We start from the raw sequence: 17,148 nt of genomic DNA on the forward strand, positions 1-17,148 counted from the left end.
ATTGCACTAACACAGCTTTTGCATAGCATTCATTTGTTTTGGAAAGCGGGGAAAGGCAAAGGAAATGAAAGGAGGTAAGTGAATGAGAAAAAAGAAATGAGATGGGAGGTCAAATTAGCGGAAAGCAGCATCGTGCTCTCAGCACAGACCAGAAAATTGCTGCGAACGGGTGTGAGCTCTTCAGTGTATGTACGATGCTGTGTAGATAAGTCACCTTGGATCAGGACAGAGGTGTGTGCTGGCTGGTGTGCGTGTGTTCAGATGAGGGTGCAAGTACACCTATTAGCTATGCGTCCACCTGCAGATGGGTGAATCAACAGTGCAGTGACAGTGAGGAGTTACTCACTCAGCGGTTCTCTGCTCTAGAAGGGTCTGGTCTTTTTGAACCACTTGCACAGTGGACCCAACTTCACTGTTTTTTTTCCCCTGCATGACTTTATGCTACTCGTATCTAATAGATATTTAATATCATGCATACACTGAGTAAAATATTTTATGTGCTATAAGAGTCTTTTTCATTTTCACCTCCTTACCACCTGCTGGACCAGTGCATTTCTTTCAAGCTTGAAACATTTATCATTCTTGTGGTGGCTCAGTTTTGAATCACTTCTTTTCTAATCACTGTAAAAGTATCATTGATCCAGCAACAAGCAATTAAAAAAACCCTCAGAATCTATTTGGCCCACGCTATTCATTGAGTATAATGCCAGGGCTGTAATTAACTATGCAGTGTTTGGAAGTGTGTTGTCTCCACTGCCTGCCTTCCCTTTGCTCTATTTCTAATCTATATATTAGCTGTATGGAACTGAGCAAGAGTGAAAAACAGGACTTAGAACTGAGCTGTTTCTTGACTGAATATCAAAGGGGCCTGGACTTCTCCTGTGATGTCATTCCGTGTCTTCTGCTGTTCTTGTTGAAACAACTCACAGTGGTGGCTTAAGTTGTATGATATTAACATTGAGAGCATTAAGTGTTTCCGAAACAAATTGTCTGCCACATTTTCTCTTAAAAAAGAATATTTTCTCCCATCTGTAGAGCAGGTAGCTGTTAACCTTTTTATAGGTCATCCTCTGCGCTTTCATGATGGCAGCTGTTTTGTCATAGATGTAATGGCCTCAGGATACTGCTTTACTTTTGTTTATCGTTCTGTTATAACTGTTTTAGGTTAATAATCTTTGGCTCAGGAACCTGGTTAGCTGACAAAATACTTCAGTGCCAGTGCCTTTAGAAGATATATATACACACACATAAATACACACACACACACACACATATGAGTAAGTGTGTATAAATATATATATAGAGAGAGAGAATATAGCTGAAAGTATAGGCGTGATTTCATGAAGTGAAATACTGTTCCCTCTAAACCGGCATATGAAAGGAATTGCCAATGAGTCATGTGTTATTTGCAGGTTATTACCATCCAGAACCTGGTGCCAGGGAAACTGTGATTTATACAGTGTTATTACTCTGTTATTCATTGCACTGAGAAATAGATAATTCTAAACATAAATATATTGAGTAGTCTGTGGATAAATCCTGCTACATTCAAGTAGCTACATGCTAGCCCTGGCATGGGGAATCAGAAGTCTCATATAGTTTCTGCAGATTTTGAATACTCTGTTGCTAATATTTTGAAGCAGATTTTTGCATTTGGCTCCTTCGTACTTGATGTCAACTTTGAAGAGGTGACTTGAACAGGACATTTTGGATTTTTGTTCTTTGTTCTGAAACACAAGGGGGGTCCCTTTTGTATTTTTGAGCTCTGGGAGTATTTGACAGTGGCATAAACTTTTGGGAGGATGTCATTTCGTCTTGACTTTCCCAGCAGGATTCAGTAGTTAAGGTATGCTTATCTTTCACTGATTACATTCTGTTAGATTTAGGAGATCGAATCACTTGTGTTCCATAGTTAAGCCTCTGTGTTTTTATATAGGACATATTCCTGTTTCTTGCAACTTCTTGCATTCAGACTGGAGGCACTCTGGGAACTTCTGTGTAACACAAAGCCCCTTTCCAAGCCTGTGTGTCAAGTTCAATAAGGACTTCTGCAATGCCTTGCAGCTCTCCTGAGGGTTACTCAGTGATTTGCACAATGGTTTCTTTAAAACAACTTTTAAACTCTTCTGATCTAATTTGAGACCGCTCATAATCAAATACCACTACTAGTTTTATCAACCTTCAGACAGCACTGATAAGGTTTAGTGATTTAGAGGCAGATTCTGCAATTTAATTGTTTTACAGAAAAGTAGCCAGCAACTCATGCAATCTTGCGCTGATTGATATCTTTGGCTTCATGTTAACTGAAGAACAGTGTGAAAGACATCATTCTGTGCAGCCTTTTTTGGGAACCTCTAGAGGCTTTCCTCATTTCCACGGTCACTCTAGTATTTTTCTGGGCTGTATTTAAGCAGTGCTGTAGGGGCAGAGAACAATTCTTGGGCAAAGACCAGGCATGTGATCACGGACGCAGAGTGTCACCCTGTGCCTCTGGCTGCCCTTCAGCTTTTGCCTTGTATTTTTAGCTTGCAGTCTCCCTTGTGGAGGAATTGTCTCTTCTTGCTATATTTGTACCACATTGGGTGCACAGTGGGTGGAAAAGCAGTTTTGCCCATTCCTCCTGTGGTCTCTAGTAAACACTACATACGCAGAAATGATTCCCTAATTTTAATTAATCAAGGATTGTATTTCCAAATGTGTACATGATAAGGCCTGCTTGTTTGGAGGAAATCTGTTTGAACTGTTCCTTGTCTTGGATGTTGTTGTCACACAACAGGTGCTTCACATCACTAATCTCCTGCAGTCTGAGCTGGTGTTTATTCCTGTTCAATGTCAGATCCTTTTGCTTGGCATAGCAGAGCATACCACGCAACCCGTACATTGCACTGGGGAGCATACTTAATCATGCACCAGCAGATTACCTATAATTAGCTTCATCACAGCTATATCCTTGGAGATCTTCAGTGCAAGGATAATGTCTACTCTAAGGACTGAAGCAACCCTGTAGGGAAGCTGGGAGCCCAGCTGCAAAGTACTGCTCCAATAGATAAGAGCTGACAGAACCTTTGATAATCAATTTGAAGTTATTCATAGTTTAATATTTTGAAGTCCAGCTTTAACTTCCTTGAACCGTTCCAGTGGTTAAATACAAATACCTCAGGGCTTTGTCAGTCCTGTACATTATACAAACTCCTCACTTAGTTGCTTTCTACTGTACTGTCAAGATTTGTCAGTTGGGATGGGGTTTACCTTGCCCCAGCATTAGAAGTCAGCAGTTTGTCTGCATTTGGGCTAGGCACCTTAAACTCTTCAAAGCCTGTTAGGAGCAATGCCTCTGAACTGTCAGAGACATCTACTTTTGGAATCAGATGAACTGTGCCCTAGAAATTCGTGTTTCTTTCCAGAGTGACATAAAAATAGAGATGTCCAAGCTTAGCTGGATGAAATTCACCCAGTACGTTTACCCTTCATCCAGTCCAGCTTTTCCTTAAACTCTCAGTAACCTCTCAGTATTAGCAGAAGTAAGTAGGACTAATCACAATTTTTCCATGTTGCAGAAGGCACAGACAAAGCAGACAGAAAAGCAAAGCAGGATGCAGTGAATCATCTATATTACTTGTTCGGACCTGTGGGTCCATCCTGGTTTTGGGTTATTAATATTTTTTTCAAAAAACTACAGATTATCATCCCTTCTGAGTATACCACAGCATCTGCAACCTCATAGGCTGTTCAGACGCTTGCAGGTCTAGCACATGTCCAGGGAAACAGAATCACGGCTCCTCTTAGGCTAGAGCTTTGGTTACAATATTGTGGTTACAATACATGCAGTATTCTCCCAGATGGTTAACTCTGTTAGATTGAGAGTCACCATATTTTCCCTTGTTGCCGTTTCTGACATCCCACGTGATTAGCACCAAATCTGTTTTCGTTCATCTGAATATTAATCGTACCATACCAGTAACTGGATTTTCCTAATTATTAATATCTAATAGTCTAGTTTCCTGTAGAGATATATATATAAAAGTCTATGTTTTGATTTGGAGCTGTGTCTGCACCCTCCTGCCCCAATCAACACAGTTACATCAGGATCACTTTTGTGACTTGCAAATCAAAATGGAATGTGTATAGAAAGTAGGAGCAAGGAAACGTAACTGAGGATGAGAATAAAGGACAAGAATGCAGGAATAAAGTCAGGAATTATATTTGGGACAGTACCTAAAAAGCAAAAAAAGAAAATTCCATAATTAAAATGTAAAAGAAGGACAAAGGCAGGTTAGAAATTCACTGCTTAAGTTGGAAAAGGAGCAGCAGATGATAAAAAAAAAAAAAAGTTATTTCAGGCTTTCAGTCTTAAATAAAGTTATTTATGTCTAAAAGTTTAGCAAAAATCTAACAAAATGGTAGGAGCTTAAGTCAGAAAACAGAAAGAACAATTAAAGAATATTTTAAGGCATGTGTACAGAAAGAACCAGAATCTGAAAAATGTACTCTGGAATATTTGAGGAATTAGTAAAAGCTGTCACTGAATTGTTAGTTGTCTGTGACAGCTATGGAGAGTGAGAAGATGCAGCACACTTCAGCCTTCTCGGCATCATTCAGCTTTCCACCTGAATAGTGGAATACTTTTCTCTTCCTCTTAGTCATGCATAGGTTTAATTTTTTTTTTTTTTTTTTTTTTTTTTTTTTTTACCTTTTATGGCTCTTGCATCTTGAATCTCATTCTTTCCAATATGTATAGCCAGGAGTTGGCATGGAAATTCAGAAGTACTGGCATGAACATGTAGACATGCTTGTGTAAAAGAGTGAGAATTCCTTGTAGCCTTTATTCTGCCCCACCGGAAAACGTCTAGTCCACTCCATGGTAAGTGCTGGTTTGAAGTATGGCACAGCAGCAGGTATCAGGTCATTCCAATTATTATGGAGAGGTGTATGCAAATCTGCACCTGCTACTGTATTTTACTAGACCTAATGAGCACTGTGTGCACCAGAAAAGTAATGTGTTAGAAAGTTTTGAATGCTTAGAGATTTTTGCTACTCCCACTTCTCTGTAGTTAAAGTGTATGCATCCATGTAAGCCATGCCATTAAGAGAAGTGAACATAATTAGCTGGAAATGAATTTCCAGTCTTGCATCATGGCTCCTATGAATAATATGTGTGTCACAGGCCTCTTCAGCATCAGAGAGATTCCTCTCCTGAGAGAGGATTGTTCATCTGAACAAATGTTCAACGCTTAGGACTTCAACTGATGTGCATATCATCTGTTTATGCTCTTCTGCAGCAAACTGCCATACATGGCTGAACTTGCTAAGAATAGTCATGTGTACGTGCAATGCACAGCTCTGAATGACCAATAAAGAAAACAGAAAACTTGGTCTGTGCTCACAGATCTGTCCGAAGATTTCTTGGTGAAAAAACTGAAATGCTTGTGCATTCAAAAATATCACTGCAGTGACTTGGGGAGATGTATTTTGGGTGCATCAACTTCTGTCTCAGATGAAATCTCGAAAGATGCACTATGCCAGGGAAAACGTCACAGAACATATGACCTAGTCAAGGATCCTGGCACACAGGAGAACGAAGGCATGATGCAAACTACATCTCTCCTGAAACACAGTGATGTCATAGATAGCATACCAGTCAACTGTAAGCCTATTCTACACCTCCATAAGGCACTGTTGCAATATTCCTAAGCTAACATCTTTGTTTGTCAGCCAGTGATCAGGTCAAAATTACTTATGTTTTTAGATGAAACCAGAACTGAACAATATGGATACATTCACTGAACAAAAAGAATTACAAAAATTCCCATGAAGAGTAACTTTTATATAATATTTTTCATCCATTCTTTAATGTAAAAATAACCTTTCAGCTGTAGAGCAAGGTATTATTAAAACCTGTTATTAACATTCTGGAATTGCTTGGCTCTTAGATCTGACTACACCAAGTTAAAGCTAGTGTAATAAATTAATCTGAAAGCTCAAATTGGTTACGGTTGAAATAGCTGCCATGGTATTTCAGCATGAAGATATGAAAGGTGAGGACTGCAACTTCCCAAAGCCTGCAGAAAGTGTCTTTGGCATCTGGAACTTCATGACATTTTCTTTCTCCTTCCATGCCTTTCCTTCAGTATCTTTTCTCATCATATACTCTGTCGTGAGGATTTTGGCCAGGTTAGAAGGATGCTGCTAGATGAAAAGAAATATTCAGATTAAACAGCAATACCAAGTGTTTTACAGGAAAAGATGTCAACATACTGAACACATTACTTTCCATTGCCAAACATTGTCCAAACCCATTATTAATGTTGAGCAATTCAGTCTTGCTTATTTCTTTTGGCTGTCAAGGCCTATGAAGTTGTAAAGGCCTCAGGGGTGATGTCATGGGTGATAACGAAGTGTCAGTGGATGATATCTTTCTCTCTTTTGCAGGGATTTGCATTCAGCAATTCTAAGGGCTTCTCCAAACAGCAGTTAATTATCTTTCCCAAAATCCTACCAGATAGGTAAGTACCTTGCCACATTACAGATAATAATCATAAGCGTGCTGGTACTTTCTGGCAGCGGAGTATCATATGGGATTCTTAAAGGATTGTAAAGAAGAAGAGCATTATTTCTTCATCTCTGGCAAAGTAGATGTATAGACATTATTGACTGAGGGACATACACTGAGTTATTCAGCCAGCCAACGGTGGGCATCTATAGATGAGAGTCTACGTTCTAGCTCCCAGACAATAAATACCATTTTTACCTTTTACATTCATCCAACCACCAGCCTGAACTTGCTTAACTCATGGTAGATGAAAATGCATGTCTTACTGTCTTACACAGAAATCTCACAGCTGGCTTCACTAAATTAAAAAGAACGTATTAATATATTTATATCTTGTGAATAACTTCTCAACAAAAGTAAACATATATTTTGCTTTTTGATTAATTTTAGGTGTAACTTTGCTACCTGTTCTGATAACCAGAACATGTGGTATGTTCTAGTAACTAAAATGATTAACTAAAACAGAAATTTAGAAGTCTTGTTATGAAATGTATTTCTTGACAGCCATGGCAGAAAAACATTTGATATTCACCACAAGAAGCTGCTCTAAGTCAAACATCAGTTCAGTTCAGTTCAACCATTGGTTCATGTCCAGCAAAACCTCCAAGATGGGAGATCTTGATCGTTTGTTGTTAGCATAAATATCTAAGAGGCACTTGGATATTTTGGGAATGGGTTTAGGGTGTTTATCTATGTAGAAATGATGGGTAAACATCCTCTGGAGAGCAAGAGCTTCTGAAACTTGTATAATGATCTGTACTGTTTCAAACTTCTGACCTGAGATAAACCCGACAGTCTCTCCTCCCCTGTTTGGGTGTTGTAAGAATAGTTGTATGTTCCTGTGTATCCAGGCATCATAGTAATGGGAGCCTTGTAAATGCCTTAGCAAGACAGACCGATAAAATAGCAGGGGCCAGAGATCATCTCCTGGGTACTTGCCCTCTAAATATGAATCATCCAGGCAGATCTCGTTCATGTTCTTGTTCATGACCATGCATTTGGCAGCACTTGTTGGATGTGACGAGACACTGTCTATTTTGTTGTTAAGTTTTCTGCATTAAAGGAAAAACAAATACAGCTAGAGATGCCCATACTGTGCTCGGGACGTTAGTGGGCAGAGGGAAGGGTGGGAATTGTATGGTTCTCAGGTCTCTTACAGTGGTCAGAGTGGACTGAATTGTTTGGGGCAGAGTGGCTTAATGTCTTACAGAATTATGACCTGCTTTCCATTTACCTTTTTTTATATGTTCCTTTATTTTTTTAATCTATGAAGGAAAATCCTCAGTTAAAAGTAAATCTATTGAATGATGTTTCATACCTATCTGTTAAAGCAATGCAATTAGAATGCTGTAGATGACAGACAATTCTGCCATAAGAACAACACAGAGAAGCATTTAAAAATTAAGAGATGGAGGTAAAAGTAGCTTAGAAGATATTAATTAAATACTTCATCACATTTCCTAGATTCTTCTATATTCACAGAGTCTTAGTTTGTATGCAGAAATTTTAACTGTGTATATAGAGATAAAATGGCACTGTGCCATTGGTGATTGGCCCTGTACCACAATGATGAGGTGATTTTTGCCAGGAAGGAAAATAGCCTGTGTGAGAGTATTCTGGACTTCAAGCTGCAGGTGGTAGAAACCACGTAGGAAACCTATTCCATTAAAAAATAACAATAATAATAATAATAAAAGCAGCTGCTGACTGACATAGTTGTATTATTTTCATTCATGGCTGGATTGGATGTAACTTGCATGTAGCAAAACATCACATTTAGGAAAACATCTGATTCAAGAAAACCATTATTAACGGGGAATTTAAATATGGGAAAACAGATATTCTGAGCATATAAGTTTTTCTCCCCTTTTCACCTCCCAGGAAAAAAAAAAAGTGTAACCTGGATAATCATGTAAAGAATGTACTTCCGAAAGCCCAGATTTGACCTCATTCTCTATAAAGTCTATTTTCCTCCTGGGGCACTTCCTCGCCCCTGTTTCTGTTCTGATTCAATTACATAACACATTGCTACTCCTCAGAGCGCAGCTACGCGAACATTGCTTTGAGTGGCAGTGCCACTGTGCACAGTTCCTGCCCCTCCCTCAGCTATCCCTCTCACCCTTCTGCTGCCTCTGTGGTTGGACCAGTAGGACAGTTTTGCCAACAAAGTGGGAATAAGTGTTTGGGCGTGCAGGAGGGGAATGGGACCGTTTAGTATCATTACTGCTGAGATGAACACATATGCAAGTTTTGCCTCTAATCTGGGTATCTTTGCGGATACCTTCGAATCTATAGCCACGATACTTTTCTGAGTTAAGACCAGTTGTTTTGTGAGTGTCTTTTACTGCCTCAGCAAGGTGGCATGTGAAGCTGTTTGGGTTTTCAGATTGGGAATAAACAAACTAGTCACCTTCGTTCCTCACTCTTCACTGCAGTCTAAGAACTTGGAAGAAGTGAAATACTTTGAAGTGCTATCAAATGTCAAACCTTGCCTGCTTTCCTTTTCCCCGTTTGCTTCAAACATCACAACTGAGATGCTTGGTTGTTAGCGTGTTATAACCGGAAAACCCCAAAGGAACATTACATTTTCTTTCTGTTTCTTTCTGTCCCATACAATAGTCTATATGGCAGCTCAGTGTCCGAGTACTGCAGCGCAACTTGTCTGAAAGGGGTCTTGGAATGCTTGTTTTGTACAAAATGAGATTTATTTATCAAGAAATTACACCAACTTTTAAAAATATTTTGAAGTTAGTACAAAGATAATTGAGTAACATTTCTTGAAGTTAGAACACCCACATCTGTGGGCATGGCTGTCTGAGTTTAGACATACGCTTTTATCTAAGTTAATACCTAAGACAAAAGTATTACCTGAATTAATTATTATAATTAATGCACGCTTTCATAATTGTTGCACATAGAGAAATAGATGCTAGACTTGAGAAAGCTGCAAGGCCCTGGAACCACAAAGGCACATTCACACATCAAACTCAAAAGCATGTGAACAGCAAGTGAAGTAAGGGATGGTAGGAGGAGAGAAGCCTGAGTAACCGTGGTGCATAGATGTATCTGTTTGCTAATGATCTGTTTGTTTTAGACCAGAAGTTTCATACTGCAATCAGTAAAGATAGGTGAGTTGCACTGCACACACATTTTTTTGTCAGCGTTGGTCAAAGTTTATATTAACAGGCTTTGAAAGATAAAAGCTGTAGAATAAAGTGCCATTTTGTGGCAGACTGTTAAGGCTTGCAAAAGTACTAGCTGCCTAACAGCAGCCGAAAAATTCGGAGCTCTCTTGAAATGCATTTAACGTGGAAAAAGTTTTCCACAGGTAGAATTTGCTTTCTGGCACTGCTTTGACTGTTACTCAAGAACCTGTCTGTGCCATGGGTTTTCATCTGTTGATGGTGTTTGCATTAAGTTGTGTAACTGATTCTTGATGCCTGTTACGTAATGAGGCATAGATTGCAGTCCCTGCACAAATCACAGCTGACAATCTAAGCTTGGTTTCAGTGGTTCCTCTCAGTTGAATTAATTTTACATTATTTAAAAGCCTCCCTACATAAACCAAGTGTTGTGGAGCTTGATTAATATAGATGGCCAGTAAAAGTTCAAATAGGCCCCAGAAAGTATGTAGCTGTGATTATCTTTTAATACAGCGTATCAGGATTCATGTAACAGTGTGATGTGACTCTCCCGGTGTTGGTGGGAGTTTTGCAACTGACTTCTGTGAAGACATGAATCACAAGAGTCTTGCTCTAGATTGGCTAAAACATGATAACATGTAGACAGAAAAGACATCGGAGCAAGACTTGCACAGTCAAAAGTCATAAGATATTTTGATTTTATACAATATCTACTGTGTTAGCCCTCTTTCTTGTATTTAAGCTAATTTTAATTAAGCTAAGTCAGCATCTGGATTGGGGAGAGAGAGTCTAAAGATGTCTTGGGCATTACTTTAAATAGAATCTAGCCTGAAATGGAAAAATATTGAAGAGACATAAGATCGGGGAGTATCTGAGTGTAACAAAGTGAAAATGAAACAAATATTTGTCTAAATCAGAAGATTTGTAGACAGAGTGGTAATTTGAAACGTAGTTGCTTACAGTAACGTTTACCTCCTTTCCTTCTCTTAACATCAGTCATTTAGAAAGGTGTGAAATTAATATTGAATTCTCAAAGCAAAACCCAAAACTTAGGTTTAAGGCATTTCTTCACTGGAATTCCCCGTCACCCATATATTCCGCATCACCTTCATATATTTTCCTCTGTGGTCTTCTGAAAATGCATATTTTCCTTTGTAGGGAACTTTGTCCAATTCTTAATAGCAACTGACCGCTATTTTTGAATACAAAACGTGGCACCTCTGTGATCAGAAACCACATTATATAGATTCACTAGTGAGATGGACGGAACAGAGAAAGGGAGAGAGCGGATCGTGCTACTGACCACGGTGTTGCAAAATGGCGCTCCGGCTCTTTGATCATGATTGTAGCAAGCATTGTTCTGCTTCCAGATTTTGCAAGTACAGAGATATGGATGACTTTTTCTCTAGATCTGTCTGACCCAGGCTATATGAGATTTAACAAGGCCTAGATTAGAAAATCATGTTTCAAAATATATTGACTTTCACTCTGAGGGCAGATCTTGAGGAGATAATGCATCTATGCTAATGCTTGAAATATTAGTTAAAATATAGTAGCTAAGACATTTTTAGCTACACCCTGTCTTCCTAGGGTAAACAAACTATGAAATTTTGCTCCTTCTTTCATCATTGGTGGTACTTCCTGGCCCAGATTCACTAATAATCTACTAGAAGAGCTAAAACTGCACTAGGAATGCATGGAAATATCTGGGTGATACCATGATGCAGACTGGAGCTGAGGCTGATATTTGCCCCATAGTCCTGTTGGAAGCTGTTCCAGAAATTACTTAACTGTATATGAGCCTTTTCCAGTTTCCAGTCTGGCCAGTGCTTATCCAGTTTCTCAGTGTTGTGCCAACATTACCTCCTAGCTCACATAGGCTTTCTTCCCCAAAGGGGGTTTCCTCTGATGAATTTCTAGAAAGAAACCTCTTTCTTGATCTTTGTTTCTTTAATCACCATAAACATCTTAAGATTATTTCACTAGCCCTCCTCTGTGCCTGTTACGATGTAAAGTCATCTGTGTAGACGATGGCTATCTGCGCTGAACACAGTGTTGTGGATGAGGTTTATACCTTTCCTAATAATGACACTTCCTAATAATTCACGGATATATTTTAGTTTTGTTGCAAATATTGTGGGAAATACTTGTCTTTCGCATACGCCACCTGATTCGTGCCTCATACTCGCACTATGATCAACTTAAACCCCAAGTGTTTTTTTTTTTTTTAACCATTTCTAATTAACTGTGATGACAACTTACAGTAAAAATGCTGTTACTTCCTAAGGTGCACTCTTTCATTTCATCCCATTTCTATTACTTTGGTCCCTAAGACCATCCAATTTTGATTCTCATTTTATGGGCAGTGCTTCCCAAACTTTTATTATTCATGAACTTAATTAGCACATTCTAATGTTTTGTGACATATAAGAAATACTGAATAAGAACTATCCACAAAAACATATCTGAGAAATGTAATAGGTGAAAATGTGGAGAAAGTAATGTTGTGAAAAATGCTGGCTAAACAGCACTCAGCTGTGTTTGATCTTGATGACACTGCAATAATACAGGTAGAAATGAGAGGAAAACCTGTTCTTGTAAGGAAGACGCTGAGACAGATGCATGCCCAGCCTAGGCTGACCACTAAAGCAAAGTTCAGGCTTTATGTTACCAGAACTACTGTGAACTTTTAATAAATCAGGACAATGGATTTGGTGCTCAAATTTGACCAATTTTTTATGCTAGATAAAATGGTGTTTTCTTCAGTTCTATGTTGCTGAAAGACAGGTGTTTTAAGGGAAAAAGCTGATATAACCTTATCTTGTATCTCAGGTAAGATTGATTAGATCCTAATGAGAAACATCAATCATTTCATTTCATTCCCCAAAACAGCTATCTCAGAATACTTCTGTCTTAGGACTAGGGCGTTTTCCTCTGCTGCAGGCAACCTGTATTCTCACTGCACGTAAGGGTAAAACAAACAAAAACCCTCCAAAAACCACTTATGCTTTACCCCTGGATGGAGAGAAAGAACAGAGAAAGTGAAGTAGGAAGAACCAAGGAGTATATGACCTGCATTATCTTAAATCTGAAAAACTGTGGAGTGACTCAGTCGTAAGCTGACAAATAGCTTTATGAAACCACCCTGTCATGCTATGCCCCATGTAATTTTCCAGAAGCAAAGGTTGGCCATGTGGAAGATACTGAGCTGGTAATAGGCATCGTCCTTTTTTAAAGTGGAAAGGACAGAGCTGCAAAGAGATCCTCTATTTGCAAGAGAAGGTGTCCTTTTCAACAACTCTGCTATTCAGCATGGAATAATGAAGCAATTTAATAGTTCCAGCTATAGACATAAAAGATTTCTGCTGCCATGAAGGTGGAAGGAGGTTGGGAAAGTACCAGCTAATGCTTCAAATAGTTACCCCTCCCCCAGCACCCCAAAACCAAAAACACCTGAGTAGGACTTAACACTGTTGTGAACTGAATAGCTGTTACTTAATAACTGAGCAGATATCCTTTTGCCTGATCAATTGGTATCATTTTGGTCAAATGATCACTGATAGTCTGTGAAATCTAGCACTATAATACAACTGTTGGCTCATTTGTAGGACTAAACAGGAATATTTTTCTGCAGTTCCCAGATCCAGGAGACACATTAGTGGGAGCAGGAAAAAAATGCTTTTGTTTGGGAAACACGCTGTGGGAAAATTGCTCAACGTGATTGGAATGTCGGAATGGAAATGCAACAACTGGCATAGCTAGGTTACTGCAAAGAGAAGACCAAAGGCAAAAAATTGCTTTTGTCAGGGTTCTCAGTTAATTTTGTAGTGCAGAAACAAATTTACAGTTTACCTTTTCTTTATTGCATTCATGGACAAAATTTCAGTTATATAAAACCAGTTATAGATATTTACAACAAACGAAAGCCAGGAGACCAGGTATGTATAAGAGAGTGACTTACAAAAAGGAAATATATTTAGACATCTACGGGAACTTTTAGTTCCTGTTTACCTTTTGTAAAACCAAAATCAATGAACCCATTTTGTGTTTACCTATGTAAATCTCCTCCTCTTGGAGGAGTTTTTGTTTGTTTTGTTTGTTTTTGACCTTTGGAGATGGCTCTTGGTCTGTAGAGGAAATAACCAACTTGGAGACTGCAAAATATTGGGGGTTGTAGTGCCTTCATTGGAATATGCAGTAGTCTGTGTAAGGATCATTGTTTGCATCAGGTCTAACAGACTGCTGACACTCACCTAACTTTTCCAACGTGTTTTCAGAAGATGCTCTGAAGAAACTGCTGTAATTTCCGACCAGCAGGTCTTACGCCTTTCATATCAAAAGGAGTCCTGACTCTTCCAGTAGTACACCCTGTAGCACCTACAGCCCACATCTTGTCAGTGCGATAATAACGCCTCTCCTGCCCCGTGGGGTTTCAGGTGCCAGATGCCGTTGATCTGTGATCTGCTGGGTACTTGTATCTGACACCAAGGCTTGCAGGCTGGAAGAGAGGCTGGTCGCTGGAGACAGTCAAGGAGTGCGTACTGCAAAATAGCACTCTCCCGAATACCCATAATGGAGGGGAGGTATGGGACACCATGTGATTCAAAACCCATGTCATGTAATCTGTTGCAAGGAGTTTTACGCGCTGTTTGTTAAAAGAGCTGCCTGTGATCCCAGCTTCCAATCTTTACAGTGCTTTGCGTTATAAGATCTGAAAAGTCCTTGTAGACCCAACAATTGCAAAATAGACCAAACCTGAGCAGTGAAAGCCTTCTCCTTTTAAGACGCTGATGCAAGACACTTGTCTAGCATCTCATGATAGTTAGGGGTTGTATTATTCTACAGCAATGTTGCAGTCCCTCACAGATGAGTCGCAGTGAATTTGATAAGATCATAATTTATTTATGATACTCCTTTTTTCGGAATGGTCCATACTGCCCTCAACTCTGCTTTCTTTATTTCTATTCCTTGGTTGTACCTTTGGAGGAATAGAAAGCAGCTCTGCGTTCCTGGCGAGGGAGCTAAATCAGAGAAAACTGATCTTCGTACTGTCTTCTGCTGGGACTTGGCAACAAGAAGTCAATTGGCCTTGACATAAAATAAAGCCATTAGCAGAACTTGAGATGTCTGGAAAAACAGAACTGGATTTATCCTTTATATAACCACAGTCTCATATGCATGCTAATTTTTAATGATTTACAAATAGATATTTTTATGTATCCAAGATTATCTATGTCCCATATACAATAGTCATTTCATCCTTCTTGTGTTATTTTTCAGTAAAATCAATGTTTAGATAAAATATCAACTTTGCAAATTTTCTCAACAAACAAAAGTGGAGAACTGAAATAACCTCTTTTATAAAACTTACCCCTTGTCCCTTAGAGGGAACTTCTCTCTAGGAAGAAGATGAAGGCATGGGAAAGTTTGCATTGTTATGCTGGATGATTGATTACGGTCGGTGTATAGGAGAATCTTGTCCCAGATTCTGGCACTCAGTATCCCTCAAATAAACATGCTGGCAGATTCATTTGGTTAGTTAAGACTTTCTAACTTGTACATAATAGAAGTATGTGTGTACTTGCTTAATAGATGAATGGTGCTATATTTGCAAGTTTAAAAGTTAGTTGTGCTGGTTTTAATCCAGTAATGCTTTCTGTTGGAACAAAAGCCTTTTTTGTACTAATGCGGGTAACAAATTCAAGGGAAAAGCTAGGAGCGGCTCTGGCTGAAATGCACTTATCTTTTCAAGATTACAGTAACAAAGATGATATTTGAATGGAAAGAAATTGCAGAAACACAATGTTCTATATTACATAGCAGAGAGTAACTGTACGCTTAATGAATTTTGTATTTGTTCTCAAGATAAGGGAGGTGAAATAGATGAGACGGAATCATTTGTCTTGAAAGGAGATAAAAAGTATAGCCAAACCATTTCTATGTACAATATTATCGGTTCATTCCATGCATGGCCAGTTGCCACTCGCAAATGTTTTTAATATATTGTATACCAAAAGCAGTAATGCTGACACTGAGTTCAGTGACTGCCAAATTGCATATTCTTTATTGTTCATAGTCATGTGAGGTCAAGTCGGATCACTGCAAACAAAGGATCTTTGTATGCATCTTTACTCCCTCCTTGCACAGTTTTTGGTTTCCTAACTTTTGTAGCAGTCCCTGGGTTGCAAGTTTCTTTTTAAACAGGATGCTGTGTACTCTTTTGTAAACATGTCTCCATTACTAAAAGTGACATCATGGGAATTGCTGAAAGCTAGCTGGGAGCACAGAACAGGGATAGAGTCTATTTAGAAAGAAATCCCCCTCTTCCCTTCTCCCTCCTTCTGCCCACAGCATTGTCTAGCAAAGAGAAACTTTGTTGCACTCCTTCGGAAGCTAGTGAGGAATATAAACAAAGGAAGGACTAATCATGATTTTGAAAAGATGAATCTTGCCAGCTTTTTCTCACTTGAAAACTGCTACGCACAGTGTGGTTTGCAGTTAATTCACACAAAGCCAGGGATCTGCTGATTTGCCATCGTATGCAAATTCACTCGCCGGACTCACTGGCACACCAAACACCTCAGCTTAATGAGTTTAAAAAGATTTATCGCAAAATTCAGGCATGCTCCCACTCCTACTGAGATCAGTGGCAGGCCTCCCATTGACTTGAATAGAAGCAGGATAGAGTCTCTATTTTTTGGACTCAAGACCCAGTGGTATTTGAGTTTTTGGAACACATGCAAGCTCTGAAAGTCTGTTCCTTTAGGGCATTCCAAAATTTTTCCCATTTGCTTGATTCCCTAGCAACACAACATCGCCAGCAAGCTCAGAATACTGAAATGAGATTTTACTACTAAGCCTGAGCTAGGAAACTGCTTTAAAATCATAGCAGAAGCAAAATTCTTTTTTGATTACACAGAATAAGCTATGTTTGAGTAAAATGTATCTTTTCAAAACAGTATAGAAAATAGCCTAAGCATTTTTCTCCTAAATGATACTAAAGTCAGACTCTAGAGACTGTATGAAGTGCTGAAAACACCACTGTGGCTAAGACAATTGTTCCGATTTCCGTATCACTTATATCACAGCTATAATTTTTTGCAACCTGAAAAAATATACCAGCAGAAAAGTGTGTGCATGGAAAAAAATGTGTCAAAAGATCCTTACTAGATTCTGAATGTATTATAGTTCATCTTTAAAGCAGGAATGCGATGTGGGTCAGTTTGTGCTGCGCTCCATGGCTGAGATTTTGGTCTGCGTTACCTCATAGCATGCTGAACCAGTGCACTGTTTGATCCTGTATTATGACAGAAATACTGCATGAAAGGGGAAAATCATCAAAGAAATTCTATACTTAGAGAAGGTAAAACTGCATGTGAGAAATACTCATGGTCTTTCATAAGGTAAAGTACCTAAGAGTAAATTTTCAAGTAAAAATACAAATGGAATGGAGCA

General features: G+C 38.9%; 1 protein-coding gene across 2 annotated transcripts in view; it reads left to right on the forward strand.

Annotated features, from left to right (window-relative positions):
* The window catches only part of GPAM (glycerol-3-phosphate acyltransferase, mitochondrial), a 52,736-nt gene continuing 35,588 nt past the window's right edge, over positions 1 to 17,148 (forward strand). The window contains exons 1-2 of one of the 2 annotated variants that reach the window (XM_009668662.2): positions 1 to 74; positions 6,430 to 6,503. The gene's annotated coding sequence lies outside the window, so the exon portion shown is untranslated. The remainder of the gene's footprint in view (positions 75 to 6,429; positions 6,504 to 17,148) is intronic. The other variant, XM_068949628.1, reaches the window with a different exon arrangement.

The sequence above is a fragment of the Struthio camelus genome, chromosome 7, assembly GCF_040807025.1.
Source record: "Struthio camelus isolate bStrCam1 chromosome 7, bStrCam1.hap1, whole genome shotgun sequence".
Lineage (NCBI taxonomy): Eukaryota > Metazoa > Chordata > Aves > Struthioniformes > Struthionidae > Struthio > Struthio camelus.